At 50.8% G+C, this 13,930-nt stretch overlaps 1 long non-coding RNA gene across 1 annotated transcript; it reads right to left on the bottom strand.

The window, feature by feature from the left end:
* Positions 1-7,194: 7,194 nt before the first annotated feature.
* LOC109394506 (uncharacterized) lies at positions 7,195-13,862 on the bottom strand. Its single transcript, XR_002126461.1, has 3 exons — positions 13,736-13,862; positions 13,022-13,115; positions 7,195-9,889 (listed from the first exon to the last, which is right to left on the bottom strand). It is a non-coding gene; the product is annotated as an uncharacterized LOC109394506 (long non-coding RNA).
* Positions 13,863-13,930: the final 68 nt, after the last annotated feature.

The following is a 13,930-nucleotide window of genomic DNA, read 5'->3' as shown; positions in this document are numbered from 1 at the left end:
ACCTAATCCAGTGCCCTTTTAACACCTGCATACCTATGTTCATGGATCTGCTATTAACGACACATTGGACAAATTACCTTCTCTTCCTTTTACATTCAAACTAAGAGTATTGAGGCAGGTGCTTTCTCTGGTATTTGGTGAAAGATTCCTCACACCCCATCTCCTTTGTTAGCCCTCAGGAGCAGCTCCCCTGGGGTCTCACTGAGGGCCAGGAAATGCCATCAGTGCTTCACAGCCCAGGAGTCCAAATCTCATCTCCCTGCCAACCTCTGCTGCAACTGCTGTTGTGTAAAGTGGGTTCCTTAGAGGGGGTTGGTGCTCGCAGAGCCACAGCCTTGGCATCCACCTCATCCACGGGCCCGGGCCTGTCCAGCTTCCTTCCCTAGCTGCCCCCAGGGGCTTTGGAGGAAGGAGAGATGCAGAAAGATGAGTATCTGCATATCCCATAACCTAATGGGATCCCCACCCACCCGCTCCTTAGGGAGTTAATCTGAGTCACAGCAGATGTTCAGAATGCCACAATAGCAACAACTGTCCCTTGTACCCACTGCTCTGCAGTTCAGATCACTTCCATGGGATTTTAAAGTTCACCACGGCCCTGTGAGAGAACAAGTATTGTCAGCTCCACTATGCAGGTAAGGACACTGAGGCTCAGAGAAGCAGCTTCCCCTTGTGTCACTGGTGGCCCTAGGCAGAGCTAGGGCTGGAACCTCCATGCCCCATTTGCAGGCCAGAATTTCGGTTTTAAAAAGCAGCAACCTCCAGACCCAGATACTTTAACATGGTCTGTGGCTCTTCTACCCCACGATAGCCTTAGCTCAAGCCCAGACGCTGCCGTTATGTAGCTGGGGGATCTTGGGCAAGTCTCTGCATGACTCTGAGCTTCGGGTATCTGTAAACTGGGAACAGTGATCCTCCCAACAGGTACTTGTGAAGGTCAAGATAAAAAGGAGAAACAAGTGTGCATGCTTTGTAAACAATTCACATGGCACAGATGTCACTCAGGCCTCCTACTCGGGACCTACTTCTCGGGACCTACTTCTCAGGTGAGGGCAAGATGCCCAGACCCCTCTTTTTTTGCTTTATCCTCTCCATCTTCTGGAACCACCTCTAATCCACCTCTTCCAGGCAGTCTCACCAGATAATTCCAGCTCACAAAGCTGCCCCTTTTTCTGAGCTCCTAAAACAGTTGTTATTTAGATTATTCACTTGAAAATTAATTTTGTATTGCCTTGGGAAATCCTGCATGGCTTCCCTGAGCCATTAACTTATTACATGCTTGTATTTTGTCTGGGGAAGCTTTTTCTCCTTTAAAATTAGGGCCTAGGGCTCATATCTTGGCAAATTGTAAGCTGCTTCTCCCTGTCTCTCTTCTTCGTGAGCTCCCTGTCTGTACTGACTTTATAATCCCTGTCATTCTGATCTTCCTTAGGATGCTAAGAATCCATCAACAGGTGTCACTGTGATAATAAAAAGAAAGTCGGATTGCTTTGTAATGCCTGTTAGAGTGAAAGTATTATGACCCACTTTGTATTTGTCAGTGGAGGGAGGTCTCCTGGGTCAGTTCACATAGCATGGAACCTGTCCCGGCCAATTAAAGGGTTGAGGTTGGGACCATGAATTCATTTGAGAGGAAAGAAAGTTGGAGTACTGTGTTCCATCACCAGAGTAATCAATTCTTGTCTCCCCAGCCAGATAGGAAGCTCCTGAGAGCAGGTCTTGCCCTTCTTTGAATCTGCCATGGAGCCTGACACAATTGCTGCAGATGAAGTGCATAGCAATAGCTGTGGCTTTATATGAGATGGGATGTTCTCTCGGCCCTGGAGGAGAGGCCCTGGATGGGCAGAGAGAGAACGAGATGATGAGAGCCTGAACCTGGACAATGGCAGTGGCCTGAGCTTCCCCCATGGGGCTGGAATCTCCAAGTATAGGTCCTGAATTTTGGAATATCAGTTTTCAGCAAACAGTACCCTCCAACCTGGGAGCTTTAACTCAGCTCTGCCATCCAAGGATGACCCCAGGCCAAATCCGAGCTCTGCTAGTTTGTGGCTGGGGGATCTTGGGCCAATTGCCCTTTGCCTTTGAGCCTCAGGTATCTGTAGAATGTGGATGATGCCTCCCAAGATAGAAGTTATAAAGATGAAACTAAAAGGGAAAAGCGGGTCTGAAAGTGCTTTGTGAGTGATTCACTTGGCACAGATGTCAGAGGTTTTTATTGTCATTCCTCATTATGATCATTTTGCCTGATGGCTTCAGAGGCAGGACAGAGGACACACCCACAGGGCTGTCGGATGCTCAGGCCCTTGCATCAGACTCATCTGGGAAGTGTCTTACATGCAGATTCCTGGGCTCAGTCACAAACCTATTGGATCCGACTCTCTGGGGAAGGAGGAATCTTGAAGGCTGCATTTTCACAAAGCTACATGGGTGGCTTCAGTGCTGACTGCAATGGATGGCTGTGTCAGAGGCTCAGGGTGTACAGAGGCTGTGCATACCTGGTGGACCTGTTCAGGCCTGCCAACAATCCCTGCCCAGAGGCCTCACCATCGGCAGGAGCCAAAGGCCCAGGAAGGCTTCCTGGAGGATGCAACATCTCAGCTATTATACCCAGGCCATGAAGAGGGCAGGGTGACACAGGCAGAGGGCACAGGTGGTGCAGGCAGTGGGGGTTACAGGGTACAGTCCCTGTGCTCAGGAAATCACTGTGGTGGGGGGAGAGGGTTCTGAGACAGACAGCAGGGGCAGTGACGGGGGTGATGAGGTCACCATCCCAGTCCAAGTGGGAGCATGCGGAGAACTGCCACTTCTGCCAGAGTCACAGGTGAGAAGGGTCAACAAGGGCCTCAGAGGGGAGGTTTGAGCACCTTCTTCAAGATGAGTAGGATTCAAGGGGTTGAAATTGGGGTGAGGACACCCACCCACTTCCAGGAGGCTGAGGCAGGGCTTGTCCTCAGACCCTCATTGTCCAAGATGGCTCCTCCTCCTCCTCCTCCTCCTCCCCTGCTCTGCTCTTCAGTCTATCCAGGCAGGCAGGTGACCTCTCACCTGGCTCGACCCTGCCACTGAAAGCTGTGTGACCCCGAGCAAGTCCCAATCCCTTTGGGGGCCTGGGTCCCCTGCAAGATTCCACCCCTCAGTTCCCAAGCCTCAGATTCAATCTGGAAAAGCTTGTCTCCCTAACCCACTATTCCTGTGGACGTGCTGCCACCCAGTGGCCATCAGGAGAAATACCCCAGGGGCACCAGAGTGGCAGGCGAGTTCCCCCCACCTGTCCACTCCTGTCTTTGTCACTGCCTAGCTCAGCTCAGGCTTTGTAGTCTGTAGGCGATGGATGAAGCTGGCGATACGTGCTGTGCTGTGTTTGACATGCCTGCCCCTCAGTGCTGCTGTGGCCCCAGCACGAGGCCTGACTCACCACAGGCTTTGCAGGACCCTGTAAAGATCAAGAAACCAGGGGTCGGTGGGTGCAACTCAGCTCAGTTAATCAGCATAGATATTTAAGGCGTGGGTTTTAAAATCGAACAGATAGTAACAGTAATACTAGCAGCCAACACTTACTGGGCATTTGTTGTGTGTCAGGCCCCACACCAAGGCACTTCCATTATTCACTGTCTCATATGAACCTCATCACAGCCCTTAGAAGTGAAGCATTTACCCATGTATCCATTCATTCATTCATTCATTCATTCATTCATTTGATAAATTGTATTGATGTTACTACGTCCAGGCCGCAAGGACACTTCAGAGAACAGGGAAAGCAGGTCCCGCCCTGACATGAGGGGGCACAGCAGGCCCTGAGACTAGGTAACCCCTCCCACTTCAGTGCACTGGGCGAGGCCCCAAATCTAAAGGGGAGCCCAGTGGGAAAGGGTGCCGGTGTGGACTTGTGGGGAGTTGGTGGTGGGCTGGACAGAGCATTGGCTGAGTACCAGCTGTGTGACCATAGAAATTTCACTTGACCTCTCTGAGCTTTGGTCTCCACAACAAAATGGCTGTCATAAGAGACCAAGTGTTGGTTTTAAAGTTAAGTCAGCTATGACCCTCCCCTGCCCAACGCCCTCCAAAGCCTTCCCGGCACACGTAGAATAGCCCCTAGGTCCTTGCCTGGGGAGAGGGGCCTGGCAGCTCCTCCAGCATGCCGCCCGCCCTTCCTGCCTGTTCACGGGCCTCTGGCCGCTTGCTGTTCCTGGAACGTGCTGGAATGTCTCTACCCCTGGGCCTTTACTCTTACAGGTTCCTCTGCCTGGAATGTTCTTCCCCCGGGAATGCTGACTCCCTCACTTTATCCTCGCCTCTACTCACATGTTACCTTGGCAGGGAAGCCCTCCCTGAGCGCCCAGCTCCAGTACAGACCCGGCTTGTCTGTCAGAACACCCATTCATTGCCGCCAGGCTTATAGCACAGAGCACATTACACAGTTGTTTGCTTCTTAATCAGCTTCTTGGCTGTCTCCCCACCAGACTGCAAGCTCTCCGGGGGCAGAGTCCTGGCCCGGTCAGGTCACACCGCTATTGCTAACACCCAGTGTAGTGCCCGGCCTGTAATAACATTCAATGCATTCCTATTGAGTGAACAAATAACCATGTTGCTGAGAGCAGGAGCCCAGAGACTAGGCAGTGGTCACCGAGGCCTCCTCTGTCAGAATCAGGACTCTGCCTGCCTGGCACTGGGGAGCCACAGGGGACTGGCAGAGGAGGGCCGGAGCAGTTGGCTCTGTGTGTGGGCTGGGGCCCACTGGCCACCACAGCAGGTTGAGATGGGGGCATTGTCTTTCCCTCCCTGAGTCTGCAGCAAGTGGGTGTAGCAGGGCCAGGGGCTGCTCCACTGGAAGCTGGGTTGGGAAGGGAAAAGGGGGCCCTGGCTGGGTGGGCCAGCCCTGGGGTCCATGTGTCTGTGGGGCCAGATCCCCTAGGGACAGGAAAGCTTCTCCCACCTGGGCAGCAGTGGCTGACAAGGGGAACTGGCGTTGCTCAGAGGCATTTGCATCCTTCCAGAAGCCCACTTCCAGCTTTGATGGAGCCATAAACCTCATTGTCCTTGGGGTACAGGGAAGCTCTCCCCTCTCTTCTCAACTGCCTCCTGGGCTACCTCTGACCAGAGCTGAGATGTGGGCTTCCATGAGGCCCCAAGTCCCCCCAACCACCCCCAAGACAGCTCTATTCCTGTCTTTGCTTGGCATGTAATGGGCTGACCCCTGACCTCCCCTCCCCCTCGCCTAGTTCTCTGCCCCCTGGGTTAGGTCAGTGATGAAAGCTGGTGGGAGCCCAGGGGGTTGGAGGGAGAGGGACAGTGCCTGATTGTTCCCTGCCCCTGGCGGCCCGGCCACGCTGTCTGTGGAGCGACTAGCTCTTTGCTCTCTCATTCTTTCCCCTTTCCGCTCTCACTCTCACCCTCGGTCATTCTCCCTCTTTCTCTTTCTGTAGGTCAGGGGTTCTCCAACTCAAGAGGGACCTTGGTGACCATGCAGATGGCCTGAGGGGGCACCCTCAGAGATTAGGAATCAGCAGGTCAGGCATGGGGGCCCGTGGTTCAGGCACGGGGCTGGGAGGCCTGGCAGGCCCCACATTGGAAGGAGCCTGGGACCAGAGACGGAAGACCCCGGGCATCGCTGGCCCTCTCTAAGTATGGAATGGACTCGGGATGCTGAGAGCGAAGCCAGCCCCACGGGAAATTACATGTGACTGTGACACAGGCACAGATGTGACTGTGTCTTCTCCCTCTTTCCCCTCTGACCTGCCACACTCTCGCCTTCAATATCCATACGTGTCAGGCTCCATTTTGTCCCATCGGTCTGGCTGTCCATCTTCACCAGTAAATACCACGCCGGCCCACTGACTAGAGCTTCACGATCAGCCCCGATATTTGGTAGGGCAGTGCCCCTCGCTTGTTCTTCTTCAGGAGCCTCAGCTATTCTTAGTGCTTTGCCCTTTCTTGCTGCTTCTAGAATCATCCAGACGAGCGCCACCAAAACCCTGTGGGGGGTTGGCCAGGACCGAATTGAGTCTAGACATTAATTTGGGGAGAGCTGACATCTTTGTGACACTGAATCTCCCTGTGCAAGTTAATGGCTCTCTCTCTGCATTTATTTAGGTCTCTCTTTTATGTTTTACTAAGAAAAATTTCAAATGTACAAAATTAGAAGAGGATAATGCAGCTCTTTCTACCTAACACTTAGCCTTACCAATTATTCTTCATGGCCACTCTATTTTCAGCCGTGACCCTGTCTATTACTGCCCCTTCTCCTATCTCAGCATTCATTATTATGAAGCAGACCTTTGGGATCTTCTTTAATGTCTTCTAATATTTTTGTCTTACCTTTTGTTTTCAAATAATTATAGATTGACAGGAAGTTATAACAATAGTAGAGAGAGGGCCCATGTTCCCTTCACCCAGTTTCCCCAGGGGTGACATCTTACATCACCACAGTACTTTACCAAAACCAGGAAATTGACATCGGTACCGTCCGCAGGTTAAAGATGGGGTTTTACGTGCATTGACTAGTGCATGTGCGTGTGTGTTCCGTGAAGCTTCATCACCTGTGTGGATTCATGTAACCACGACAGTCAGGTGCAGAAGTCTCCCACCACCACAAAGACCCCTCGTGCTATTCATGGATGGTGACACCCACCTCCCTCTCCTCTCTGCTCCCCAATCCTCCAACCGCCAATCGGTTCTCCATTAGAGTTTTGTCATTTTGAGAAGGTGACATGAACGAACTACACAGCAGGTAACCTTTGGAGACAGGCTTTTTTCCTTCACGCAGTTGCCTCAAGCTCCACCGAGGTTGTTGCGTGTATCAGTAGTTCCTTTTCATTGCCGAGTGGTATTCTGCGGTCTGGGTGTCCTAACCGAAGGGCACCTAGGTGGTTTCCAGGTTTTGACTCTTACAGGTGAAGCTGCCATGCAAAATAGTGTACATATTTTGATGTGGGTACGAATTTTTATTTCTAACAAATGCCCAGAAATGCTGTCGCTAGGTCACATGGTAAGTGTATGTTTCATTTTTTAAGATACTGCCAAACTATTTTCCGGAGTGGCTGTACCTCAGTCACGTTTTAGGCTTTCCTCTGTAAATATTTTTAGATTTAATTTTTGTTAATATTGTAAATGGGGGAGTTTAAAAAATGACACTTCGTTGCTCTGATGTTTATAAATGCATTTTTTTATTGAAATACAATTTACACACCATAAAATTCATCTTTTTTTAAGATTTTGTCTCTTTTTTTTTTTTTACTTTCTTATTAGGAGATGCACTACACCTCTTCCAAAGTTGGCACCCTAAAGTTCATTATTTTAAAGTGTGCAATTCAGTGGTTTTTAGTGTATTCACAAGATTTTATGTGCAACCATCAGCACAATCTAATCCCAGCACATTTTCATCACACCGCAAGGACGGAAAGGACGCCTTTGCCCCTTAGCAGTCACCTCGCATTCCCTGCTTCTTCTCAGCCCCTGGCAACCATTAATCTGCTTTCTGTCTCTACGGATTCGCCTCTTCTAGACATTTCCTATAAATGGGATTTCGCACTACGTGTCCTTTTGTGACCGACTTCTTTCACTTAGCATAATATTTTCAAGGTTTACTCACATGTTGCAGCTGCCATTATTTTTGGCATTGATTTGATACGGGAATATTCTCTGCTAAATTTTTCAGAATTCCAATAATTTCTCTGTAGATGTTCTGGGTTTTCTACGTAGACAGTCCTATCATCTGCAAATAATAGCAGTGTGCTTCTTCCTCTCCAATCCTTATGCCTTGTTTTTTTCATGTCTTACTGCCCCAGCTAGGACCCCAGGTACAATGTTGGAGAGACGCCTGGACAAGGACCTACCCGTCTTCTCCGATGTTAAGGAATGTGTGTCTGTTGCCCTTTTGGGAACTAGGTCTGTGCTGTTTTTGTAGATCATCTTCATTATTATTTAAGGAAGTTTCTATCCCAAGTTTGCTAAAACAGTTTTATCATAAGTAGACATTGAAATTTATTGCCAGTGCCAAGGTGATCTTAGGACTTTCGTCCCTTAGTTTTATTACCGTGATGAATGGCATTAATAGATTTTTTAACATAAACACACATTTCTAGGATAAATCCAATTCTATCCTGATGTCTACATCCTTTTTATTCATTGCTGGATTTGTTTTGTTAATATTTTACTTGGGGTTCTTGCTTCGAATTACACAAATGGGACTGGTCTATGATGTCCCTTTGAATACACTGTGTAAATGGATAAGAGCCATCTCTGACCTAAAGTGACTCTCACAACGCCTCTGTCTCTGTCCCTCTCTCAGGGACTCTGTCCCTCCCCCATACACACCGCTTTGGCTTGAGGGGTGCTCCTGCGGGAGGCAGCGGGTGGGAGCTAGAGAACCAGGAACCTGGACCTCGAGCCTTGGTCCAGCCCACAGAGCTGTGACATCGCTTCTGGGTCCCTCATTGAAGAGGGACGCTTAACAGAAATCTTCCCCTCCCTTCTCCTTTTGGGGGTGGGGGAGCCCTCCAAAGGAAGTGGCTGAAAAGGGGCCGGGGTCAGGGGTTAATGACCCCATTGTGCTCAGGGCTGACGGATGGCCCAGCTTGTCAGTGGCAGTGGCAGAGTGTTTGCAGCCCCAGGGAGATTCCCCTTCCCCGTCCCAGTCATCATCTTAGCAAGGGGTCTCTGCTGGCCTTTGATAACTGCTGGGGGCCACCATCCCTGCTGTGGGGATGCCAGGCCGGCCTCTTTGGCCGGGTCTGGTCTGCTGAGGCCCAGAATGCAGCCCCCCACCTCCTGTGCTCCACACCCACCCCATTTCCTAACATAGGTGGCCACAGAGAAGGTTCTGACCCATCTCCAGCACCCAGCTTAGGCTGTCCCATGCCGGCCCTGCCCCTCTTGTGGGTGACTAGGTCCTCAGAAGTGATCTGATGAAGCCCAACTCTCCCACAGTTTGGAGGGGGAAGTAGGGTATGACTTGGTCAAGGCACTCTTCAGAGCAGGAGCAGGGTACAGCCGGGGCCTATGACTTCCTGCTCTAATGTGCCACCACTGGGGACAGCGCAGATGCTGAGGCGAATCAGATGTAGTCCTCCCTCGAGGGGCTCACAGGCTGGGGGGAGGGGAGAGCATGTGAACAGAAAAGTATAACTAAGTGTGGTAAATTCAGTAAGCACCATGGTTGTCAGAAGAGGAACCCCTAGACCAGCCAGGAGGTCAGGGAGGCTCCCAGAAGGAGGTGGTGCTGGGGCTGATTCTAAACAGGTGAGTAAAAGTTAGATCAAAGGGCTGGGGGCAGCACGGAAAGGCATTCCAGGAAGAAGGAACAGCATAAGCAAAGGCACAGAGTAAAACCAGCCACAATTCAGTGGTGAGAAATGAGGTCAAGGAGGTCGGGGGGCCAGGTTATCTAGGGCCTCGTATGCCATGCTAGATGTTTAGACTTGACAATTTGTCACTCGGGTAGGGACAAGAGCTGAGAGCCAGGTTCTAATCCTGCCTCCATCCATTCAGTCATTCTTTTTTTTCCCTCACAGCTTCATTATTTTTATTTTTATTCATTCATTCTTTAGTGGTCCTTAGGCAGGTCACTTCCTCATGAACAGCCTCCCACAAGCAGGCCATGCACTGGGCTGTCTGGTCCCAGCCCCCAAGTGGAACCTGGAAGACTGTGGCTGGATGAGCACAGACACATCTCTACCTGAGGTTCTCTGCCACCTTGATATCACCAGGCTGGGGTGGGGCAGAGTCTATGCAGGCTGTTCTCAGTCCCAGAATGCTGAAACATGGCATGGGGGACAGAAACTTGAAAGAGATGGTTTCAGAGTGAATAACAGGAGGCATACTTTTGACAACTGCAGTGTCCACAACAGCATCATTGAGCCACATCAGCCCTGGATGGCCTTGGTGGGACTTCCTGTTTCAGGGAAAAAAGCAGACCCCTCTAAGCTATCAATAGTTGGACTTTCTGTTATTGTAGTCAAATGCATTTCTAACTGATTCAAGCTCCTTACCTCAAGCTGAAAATAGATAAAGACACACTCCAAGATCTTAAATGTCCACATCAGAAGATTTTCCAGAGAAATGGGACTTTCAAATATAGGCTACGCTCCATGCCTTCATTTCAAATAACTTTAAAATTTGAAAGTGTTTCTTGTAGAAATTTGGAAATATAATAAAAGACAAAACACTAAAAATTTTAAAGTCACTCAAAAATTCAGAATTCCCACCACCCAGGAATAACTTGTTAGCATTTTTGTGTCTTCTTTCAGTTTTTTCCTATCATTTTAAAATGAATATGAACTCACATCATGTAGTTTTTTCTTTTTGCTTTTTATTTCAGTGATTATATATATATATATATATATAAATTAATATTCTTTTTTTAAAGATTATACCAAAAATGTTTCTATGTCATTAAAATTCTTCATAAGCATCATTTTTAGTGACTGTGTCATACTGATTGATTTGCCCAACTCCCTACAGCTGAACACTGAGGTGGTGGCCAGTTCACCATTCACGCTGCAACAGACATCTTTGCGCTCAGCTTTTTATTTACACCTAGCTTGCTTTAACCAAGTGTTGTACAAATGCATCCCACCCTTGTCCCAAGTCTTGACAGCAGTGACTGAGCCAGGAGTGCCCACTGGGTCCTTTGATAAGCAGCTACCTCGCAGTGCCCAGAGGTGTCCTGTGGTTATGTAGTGGCTTTGTCCTCCCTTGAAAGTGGGCTGCAAATGTTATCAACAAGGTCAAAGTAGCAACTCTGATTGTTGTTTTTTGGTTTGGTTTGTGATAAGAATACTGAACATAAGATTGACCCTCTTAGCAAATGTTTAAGTTTTAGCAACTGTTTCCCTGAATCTGGACTGACAAACCCCAAGGGACGTCCAGGTCTCACCTCCTGGACCAGTCAGGAGCAGCTGATGCTGCAGACAGCATACTCTGCCGGCCCACGGTGCCTCTGCCCACGCCGGACTTCCTGCACCCCTGTCCTCTCCCCTCCTTGCCCCTTCAAGTTGGAGTTCCTGGGGGCCAAGCCTGCCCCCCACCTACCCCACCTACTGAATGGGTGACTCCTCTCTCTCTCTCTCTCTCTCTCTCTCTCTCTCTCTCTCTCTCTCTCCAGCTTTATTGAGATGTAATTCACATACCATACAATTCACACATTTAAAATACACAATTCAATGATTTTTAGTATATTCACAGAGTTGTACAACCATCACCACAATCATTTTAGGACATTGTCATCACCCCCAAAAAGAAACCCTGTGCCCTTTAGTCATCATCGCCCCCACTCCATGCTAGGCAACCACTAATCGACTGTCTGTCGCTGTAGATGGACCTGTTCTGGACATTCCAGACTTAACTTCTCTCGCCTGAGTTTCCCCATCTATAAAATGGTAGTACTGATGCCCCCTCACGGGGTTTGTTGGGAGGATTCAAATGCAAGTTAATGCAAGGGCTGGCACAGAGTAAACGCTACACGACATCTGCTGTCATTAGCATTTGACACCATCTCCAGAGGCTGGGGCTCCTCCACCCACCCACATGCCTTTACTTGCTCTAGGAGCTCATTTCACCCTCGTCCGGATCCCCAGCCCAGACCTCTCTCCTGGACTCCAGCGCTCCCAGCATCTATACCCAGACATCCCGACAGCCCCTCAGACTCAGCGCGCCCTTCCTCCCCAAGTCTGACTGTCCTGCTGTGTCCCTTGCTCAGGGCGAATGACCTTCCACTTGAACACCCAGGCCAGAAACCTAGGGGCATCCTTGACACCGCCTTCCCCGTGCCTGCCCCCCACACCTGGCCCAACAACCTTGACTGTGTTCCCCGCCTCTCCCTCCCCCGCGACTGGCCTGACCTGTCTCCCTCAGCAGCTCAGTGGTGACAGCTGGGCTCTGGTGTCCAGTGTATTTCCATCTACCACTCACTGGCCTCAGGGCCTTGGGCAAGGCACCTCACCTCTCTGAGCCTCAGTTTCTTGTAATCAAATAAGATGACAACAGTGCCTTCGCTGGCTTGTTTTGAGGATGATATGAGTAAACTATAGGAAGAGCTTAAGCCCTTGATCAACGTTACTGTTGTCCATATCATTCTCTTACCTGGATGACCCCGTGTTCCTAACCCAGGTCCCCGCCTCCATCTTGCCCACAGCACATTCTACACATGCGTCACACAGGTACCTGTGATGGAGTGTGACCACGTGCAGGACACCGAGTGACACCCCCATGTGTACTTCCCTTCACCATCACGACACTCTGTGAGGCAGGTGCTATGATCCGTGTTTTACAAATGAGGAAACTGAGGCCCAAAGTCCCACAGCTGGAGTTCACCACTGCCTCAGGGTACACTGTTGGCATTAATGTATTGACTGAAAACATTTATCAAGCCCCTGCTGTGTGCCAGCTACTGGGCTGGGTACTGGGAAAACAACAATAAACCAGACTGGCATAGACCTAGTCCATATGCTCTTTCTAGAACACAAATATGACTCCTTTAAAATCCTTCAGTGACTACCCCACTGCCCGCAGGATCCAGTATATATACCTTACCAGGACACCCTAGGTCTTCAGGAGTCCCCTCTCACTGCTCTTTACAGCCCACACGGCTCCTCCCCTCTGCCCACCTCTCCCACCTTCACTGCCTCCTCTCTGCTCCGGCACACAGGCCTGGTGGGGCCTCTCCACCATCAGTCACCTTCTCATCCCCAGCCTAGCCTCCAACGCCAGCGCCTTTCCTACCCTCTCAATCTCTTTGCCTGGTGAACTTTTACCGATCTTTCGAGGCTCCATCCATGGTCACTGGCTCCAGGAAGCCTCCTTTCCGCAACCTCCCGGCTGGGCCCTTTCCGCAACCTCCCGGCTGGGCGATGAGCTCCCAGGCCCCCTGTCCTGGCAGCACACTGGCTCTTGACTGCCCTGTCTCCCCTACTGGACTGTGGCTCCTTCAGGGCAGGCCCAGGGTCTTATTCAACTCAATCAATCTCCTTCTTCCTCTGTTCCTCCAGCCCTCCAGCCCATCCATCACCAAATCCACCAAATTTACCTCTTCTCACCTGGGCCTGAGGCCCCAGCTCCAGCGCGGTGGTTGCAGGTGAGTGCACTCTGCTAATGCCACCCAGGTGCTGTGTTTCACGTTTCTGTAAATGCGGGGACGCAGTGAGATGGAAGAATCATCTCATGTGTGACTGTTTGGAGCACCCTCTGAGCACAACCTTCTCACGGCTCCCTGGCTTCTGTGATTCCAGACAAGGGGGCCGGGGTTGCTGTGAACTGCCCAAGTCCCCTCCCCAGGACCCGGGGCCTCTCAAGGGGGGGGGGGGCAACAGCCCCGGAAAGAGGTGACCAGAACTAGAGTCAATTGGGTGAGCCCCAAGTCCTGGCTGTGTATCCTCTCTGTGCCTCAGTTTCTTCATCAGAAAAATGGCATTGTCAGTCTGTCCCTGCCTGCTTTGTAAGGCTGTTGGGCGGGGACAGGGAAGGTGAAAGTGGACGGAGACCACCGTCCCAGAGAGCGGACATTTCAATGTCTAGCTGGCTTCCTGACACTCCCATCTCAGACACATTGTGTTTCCTTTTCAAAAATTCCAGTAAATTTGGTTTGGGGCTTTCGCTGGAGACCCAAACCCATCTCGGTGTTTCCCGTGGGTCTGGGCATATTCTGAGGGCTCTTTCTTGGAGAGTTTTGGGGGGAGAAGCACAGGGCTCCGTCCAGCTGCGTTACCCTTGCACAGAGCCACGGGGGCCGATGGCCACTTACCCCGCTGAGCCTCAGTCTCCGCCTCCGGAAGACGGGGCGTCACTCCCGCCCCAGAGGCCGCGGGGAGGATCAAGCGAGATGGTGGGTGGGAAAGTGTCTCGTCTCAGTGCACGGAGGCGGCCTGGGGTGGGGGCTGGGGGGAGGGAGGGTACCCCCCCGGGAGGGTCCCCCCCATCCCAGACCCCCCATCCCAGA

The sequence above is a fragment of the Hipposideros armiger genome, unplaced genomic scaffold (assembly GCF_001890085.2).
Source record: "Hipposideros armiger isolate ML-2016 unplaced genomic scaffold, ASM189008v1 scaffold_426, whole genome shotgun sequence".
NCBI classification, from domain to species: domain Eukaryota; kingdom Metazoa; phylum Chordata; class Mammalia; order Chiroptera; family Hipposideridae; genus Hipposideros; species Hipposideros armiger.
The sequence above is the reverse complement of the archived record's forward strand: the minus strand, read 5'-3'. Positions and strand labels throughout refer to the sequence as shown.